Source organism: Hemibagrus wyckioides, linkage group LG19, assembly GCF_019097595.1.
Source record: "Hemibagrus wyckioides isolate EC202008001 linkage group LG19, SWU_Hwy_1.0, whole genome shotgun sequence".
NCBI classification, from domain to species: Eukaryota; Metazoa; Chordata; class Actinopteri; order Siluriformes; family Bagridae; genus Hemibagrus; species Hemibagrus wyckioides.
The window spans coordinates 822,715-829,474 of NC_080728.1; positions in this window are offsets into that span (position 1 = coordinate 822,715).

The following is a 6,760-nucleotide window of genomic DNA, read 5'->3' on the forward strand; positions in this document are numbered from 1 at the left end:
TTGGAAGGGGGGGCATTGGAGTAACATGGTGGCCCTAAATACTACCAGGATATCAGGATGGTTGTGATCTATAGGGGGAACTTTTAAGAGGTTTAAGGGTTCTTGGGACTTGGTAGTGGGGTCAGGAGAACCCGAGAAAATCCAGTCAATATGGGAAGTTTGCTGCTGAAGACAAGGGTGTCGAAGGACTACAGGGAAATTGGAGGAGTGAATAAGGTGGAAAGACATTTTCTCCTGGTCTTGGAAAATATAGAGAGGTAGAGGAGTTGTTTTTGATGCCTTATCAAAAGCTCAGTACAAGTGGTTCAAAAGTGTCCAAATAGGCCACAGTAAAGACAGTGCTACGTCCTTATGCAACGGTCATATTCTGTGGGGAAAATCTTGGTACCACCCAGCTGCATGGATTCTTGGGAGGCTTGGGCCCCAGGTGTGAGGACTGTGGGATGACAAATTTATGGCTTCACTTTGTTTCTTACCTGGTTGTCAAGGTGGATGGCCAAATCCATGAGGACCTTGTGACTGTCAGTAGGGCTTTCGATGGCAAGCTTTTACTGGATAAAAGACTATTTTGAAAGCATAACATGAGGGCTTCTTTACCCCAGTCACTTAATGCTGCGATGGAATGGAACTCATTGCATACTCTGCCATGTTGCATCTGCCTTGTCCACTTCACAGCCTTCATCATCATCAAATGAGTCATAACTGGAGCAGAAGGTGCTGTGAGCCTCCCAGACAGCTGTGGCCAAGAACAAAAGCTCTTTCCAAGAGGATGGTGATGATAAATTTTGGTTCTGTGTCTGAGGGGGAAAGATGATGGCTGTGACAAGTAAGGGCACAATGAGTGAGAAAGCCACTGCAGCCAACAGAGAACTGAGAAATTCTGAGGTGGGTGATCTGGGTTCAGCTAAAAAACTGAGACAAGGCAACTGATGCACCTGGAAAAACAAAAAAGCCCTTGTAGTGAGTTCATGATGTCCAACAGCAGGCCATTATATTTAGCCATTGGGTCTAATGTTGGGCTAAGGTGGCCACCTGATGTGCATCCTGTCCAGGGACATCTGGTGCACTAGCTGAATCTGGGTCCAAAAAGGTATTCCAAAGCCAAAGAGAAAAATTATAACTTATAACAGCACAAAAATTAATGATATATTTTTGATATATTTTGGCATGCTCCTTGGTTGACTCTGGCCCACTGACTGACTGTGTGAAACATATTGGTTTATGACCTTATCATATAACTGTGATATCCTGGGTCTATGACCTAGAAATTCTTTCTGGAATGTTTTGATAAACATGTGCTGAACACAGACACTCTGTAAAAATGTCTTCTTCCATAACCCTTTTTGTAATAAACACGACAACCACCACTTCTGTTCCTGCTGATGTCTTTGTTTACCTATAAATAACACTATATATTACGCCTTTTTTCAGTATTAATACACCCTGTTCACCCTGTTTTGCTATTCGTTCACTGTCTCTGAGTGGTTTTTTGGCAGATCTTCCCTGTTCTCAGAGAGAACACAAAAATTCTATCAATTAAGAAAAACAGCCTTAACAAAAAAGTCAGCATGAAAAAATGAAAGAAAACAGGTTTCACAAAATCAGCATTAAAAATTCAGCATTACGAGTCCTTTTTTGTCCTTTACTGTTTAAATGACCTTTCCCATGATCCATGAATTTCTAGGTTCAAGATTCAAGATTCAAAAGACTTTGTCATTTCAACCACAAATAGCTGACGCAGTACATAGTGAAATGAAACAACGTTTCTCCAGGACCTGGTGCTACAGAAATATACAATGTATAGTTCAGACACAAAAATAACAACACAGAGCTAGGACCAAAGTTTTTGTCCTTGCCACATAAAGTGTAAAGTGTGCAACTAGGTACAAACAATGCAAAGACAAGACAGTGCAAAAACAGTAGGTACAAAAGAAAAAGACAACACAAAAACAGGACACTTGGCGCCAAAAAAGAACGTGTAGTGAAATGTAAAAAATGAAATGGAATAAAAAGAAATGATGTACAGAGGAGCAGCGGTTGAGGTAGTGCAAATAGAAATAGGCATAAACATAAATATAAACATAGCAGCATAATGAAATAATAACAGGGTTTGAGGTAGTTCAATAAATAGTGAACAATATAAGTTTGTGTGTGTCCACACAGGTGAAAAAGAGAGAGAGAGAGAGTGTGTGTGTGTGTGAGAGAGAGAGAGACAGAGATTTTTGTACAGTATAGTTCTCTTTAGTCTTGTACAGTTCTGGGTGTGTGTGTGTGTGTGTGTGTGTGTGTGTGAGAGAGAGAGTATTTTGTACAATTCAGTCCTCGGTGTTGAGGAGCCTGATGGCTTGAGGAAAGAAACTGTTACACAGTCCGGTTGTGAGGGCCTGAATGCTTCGGTACCTCTGTCCAGCTGGCAGGAGGGTGAAGAGTGTGTGTGACGGTTTTGTGGGGGGTCATCCACAATGCTGTTGGCTTTGCGGGTGCAGCATCCAGTGTAAATGTCCGTGATAGAGGGGAGAGATATTCCAATGATCTTTTCAGCTGTCCTCACTATCCTCTGAAGGGTCTTGTGATCTGAGACGGTGCAGTTCCCAAACCAGGCAGTGATGCAGCTGCTCAGGACGCTCTCCATGGTCCCTCTGTAGAACACAGTCAGGATGGGGGGAGGGAGATGGGCTTTCCTCAGCCTCCTCAGGAAGTAGAGGCGCTGCTGGGCTTTCTTGGTGATGGAGCTGGTGTTGAGTGACCAGGTGAAGTTCTCTGCCAGATGAACACCAAGGAATTTGGTGCTCTTTATGATCTTCATAGAGGATCTGTCGATGAACAGTGGAGAATGGTCACTCTGTGCTCTCCTGAAGTCAACAACCATCTCTTTGGTCTTGTTGACGTTCAGGGAGAGGTTGTTGGCTCTGCACCAGGCTGTTAGATGTTGCACCTCCTCTCTGTATGCTGACTCGTCGTTCTTGCTGATGAGACCCACCACGTTCGTGTCATCGGAGAACTTGACGATGTGGTTGGAGCTGTGCATTGCTGCACAGTCATGAGTCAGCAAAGTGAACAGCAGTGGACTGAGCACACAGCCCTGAGGAGCTCCAGTGCTCAGTGTGGTGGTGCTGGAGATGCTGTTCCCGATCCAGACTGAGGTGCATTATCGTTCACTACAAGTACAACATCAACTGGAAATTGCTTGTCTTTAACTTCCACATTTGCCATTCTTGTAGTAAAGGTAGATATTCACCAATCCATCTTTTCCAAAACTGATTAGTCAAGTATTGAATTTGGTGCCATTTTGACAGGCATACAAGTCTTCTTTCACAAACAATCTGGGTGGTAATGAAAGATTTGTTTTTAGAAGAAGGAGATGATAAGGTGTTAAAGCCTCCAAGTCATTGGGATCCAAAGATGATCTGGTTATAGGTCAATTGAAGTATAGATTCTACTTCACACAAGAATGTATGAAGACCCTCTTCATCCAAACTTTGCCCTTGAAGAATGAAATTCAAGATTTTATTTATTGATCTGATGAACCTTTCCCAGATCCCTCCATGGTGGGAGCTGGTTAGAAGATTGAAGATCCTAAGATTTGTATTGCTTCCTGAAATTCATGTTCAGCTCCAACAAAGTTTGTTCCATTATCTGAAAGTACTTGACCTTGTCGAGCAATGAAATGTCTTAGTGCATGAATGAATGAATCAGTGTCTAATGATGCAATAGTTTCAATATGAACATCTCTTATGGCCAAGCATGTGAAGATGACTCCATAACGCTTTATGATGGTTCTTCCTCGCTTGATCTCAAAAGGGCCAAAACAATCTACACAGACATACATAAAGGGTGGTTTGTCTGGTGAAACTTGATCTTGAGGCAAATCAGCCTTTTGCTGATGTCCAGCAATTCCATGGAACCTTCTCCACACTACACATTTTGCTAGAATTCGTCTTACGGCTACACTAGCTCCAGGGATCCAATATCGCTGTCTAAGGGCAGGCAGCATGTAATTCCGTCCATTAAGTCCCATCTCTTCGTGAATTTGGGACAGAATCAAGTCAGAAATGTGCCAGCCTTTAGCCAATATAATTGGATGTTTAGGTTCTTCAGATATCAGTGCTTTACCAAGATGTCCACCATCCTTGACAATATTAGACTGAAGTATTAGATTAAGCCTATAGAGAGGACTATTTCATTTGACTACTCCTTTCCATCTTAAACTTGTCAACTCCTCAGCAAATTTCTTCTTTTGATAAAATCGAATGGTTTCCATTTCAGCCTTTTCCAATTCTTCCACTGAAAGCAAGTCCTTGCACACAGTGGATTTAAACTTCTGCATGTCTTTGTTAACAGTCATCCCCTGTTGTTATAAATCTGCACCAGAACAGACGAGATGCCTGCAGTTCTTTTCCTTGCTAAGGTCCATCAAGATTTTTTTCAAACAAAGGATCCATACTACAGATTTCTTTAATCGAATCCAAGTGGAGAAGTAATTAATGAGATGGGACACAGAATCAAATTCTTCTTTGACTTCAACCATGTTTACCAGAGCATTCCTTTTGATCTCAGGATCATGAGACAATATTGAGCCTCCATCGGGTTGGATCCTTTGGCCACACTTCTGGTGGTCAAACAAGGAATGTGGGACCAGAATGCCACATCTCATTATTCAAGAATGCATCCACTTTCACTCCTCTAGATGCCAGATCTAGACAAACATCCAGTGTTTTGGAAACAAATAGACCCTTTTGATCTGCTGCAGATTTTCTCAGTGCAAAACTTGAACAACTTGATGAGGATGTTTCACCAAACAAATGAACCACCATTTTGTATTCCTCTAGATTGCTGTTTGTTACCTTCTGGCTACCACAAGAATCTCAGGACATCAGAGTCATTCATATAGTGAACATCATGCATAGCATTACAACAACTCCTTAAGAAGAGACCCTAGTCTTGTAAAGCCCTAGCATCTTCAGATTGTATAGCTTTCCACAAGAGAGCCCTTTCTAAAAGACAAAGCTATTTTCACCTCATTGCCAAAGTTTTCCTTAAGTAAGATCTTAGCCCTTCAGTAACCTTGAGAACTTCAAACAAGCTCTTTCGGTTGTCTCTGTGCATATTGCTCCAAGAAGTGCAGACTATCCCCTGGGCTGTCCACTGTCTTTTCCACCACCTCCTCAGATGAGCACATGATCTCATAAAAGCGCAATGGGGCTCCATCAAAATAAGGAAATTTTCTGGGTGAAAGTGAAGACAAGCTGTGCTGTTTAACCATTAACCATTTAAGATTAAGTATGTTTGGGTAGCTCTCATCATTTTGAAAACTTGATCCATGAGCATATACAACATACTGATTATCCCATGATGGCACATTAGGTACTGCAGATTCTGAAGGTTTTGTTTTATATCTTGCTGATTGTTGTTGTTGCTGTTGTTGTTGTAGTTGCTGTTGCTGCTGAGATTAAGAATGACTTGAAACCATTTGTGCATCAACAACATGTGACCCACCAAGACCACAGGCAAAGACTGTGTCACTGCCTGCGCACTAGTTCATGGTACACATGGTTCCACATCAGATTGGAAAGGGTTGGACACAAGTCTGTGAACAGATGCATGTGATTCAAATTCACGTCTTTGTACACCTTTACCCTGGCCATTGACTCTGCTAATTTCACTTTCAACTCCAGACTTTCCTTCTTTCTTCTTTTTGCTTTTTCTCTTGCTCCTCCAAAGCATGTTTCTTTTGCAGAATTTGTTGAGAGGCCAATAAAGCAGCCAATTCTGCCTCAGCCTTAAGACGAGTGGAAGAAATGGAAGATCGACTGGATTGCGATCCATGAGATGACTTTTTAGTAGATCCTTTGCTGCTTATGTTTGAAACACTGTTCACTGGTTGAATTTCATTTTCAAAATCAACAGAATCCATTCCAGTCTGTAGATGTACATCAGGAAACCGAGTATTGTGTGTTGTGGACACAACTTCAACAGAGGGTGCAATATCAGATTCACAGATATACTGAGATGTTGCATGTGGTTCCACAAGCCTGGACTCAAGAGAATCATAAGGAGTAATGCAGGGATTTTCATCAGCTTCAGCAGAAATTGTATTCGTCGCTTGCGCACCTAAAGCATCTGTGCCATGCAACTTCCCAGCTTCAGCCATCCACCGTTCAACATCCTTCTATACTACTTAGAAGCTGAATCAAACCATTCATTTTGTTTGGTTTGTTCCTCAGAAGGTAGTAAAGGTAACAAATTTCTGTGTAACACATGCATCATCCATCAATACTTTGATTTTTTCGTTTTCAGCATTGAACACACTTGAGACGCATTGTCATCACATTCCATTAACTCTCATGGACACAATCGCATTCTTCACTTTATTCACTTTACTCTTGTGTTCTCTTTGCAGGCTTCAATTTTAGCTGCCATGGCCTTTGCCGTGGGCATATGCTCTTGTTTGCTGACATCAGCAGCATGCTCCAACTCCTGAGAGTTCATTCTCAAAGTGTAGCAATCCGTATCTCAATTCCGAAACAGGAAATATCATCAGTTAAATATCCACCTGTACCACCCTTGTGACCAAAACCCAGAAGTACAAAATCACAATACAAAAGATAAACATTTTCAGCACTTACAGTGATGGATAGTGTTGGACCACGATTAGCAATCTAACAATTGCTAACAATTTAGCTTTAAAGATAAACGTGTTTTTGGTCAACAGACATAAGTAACTAATATGCAGAAATGGATAGAGTAAAAAACTACCCAA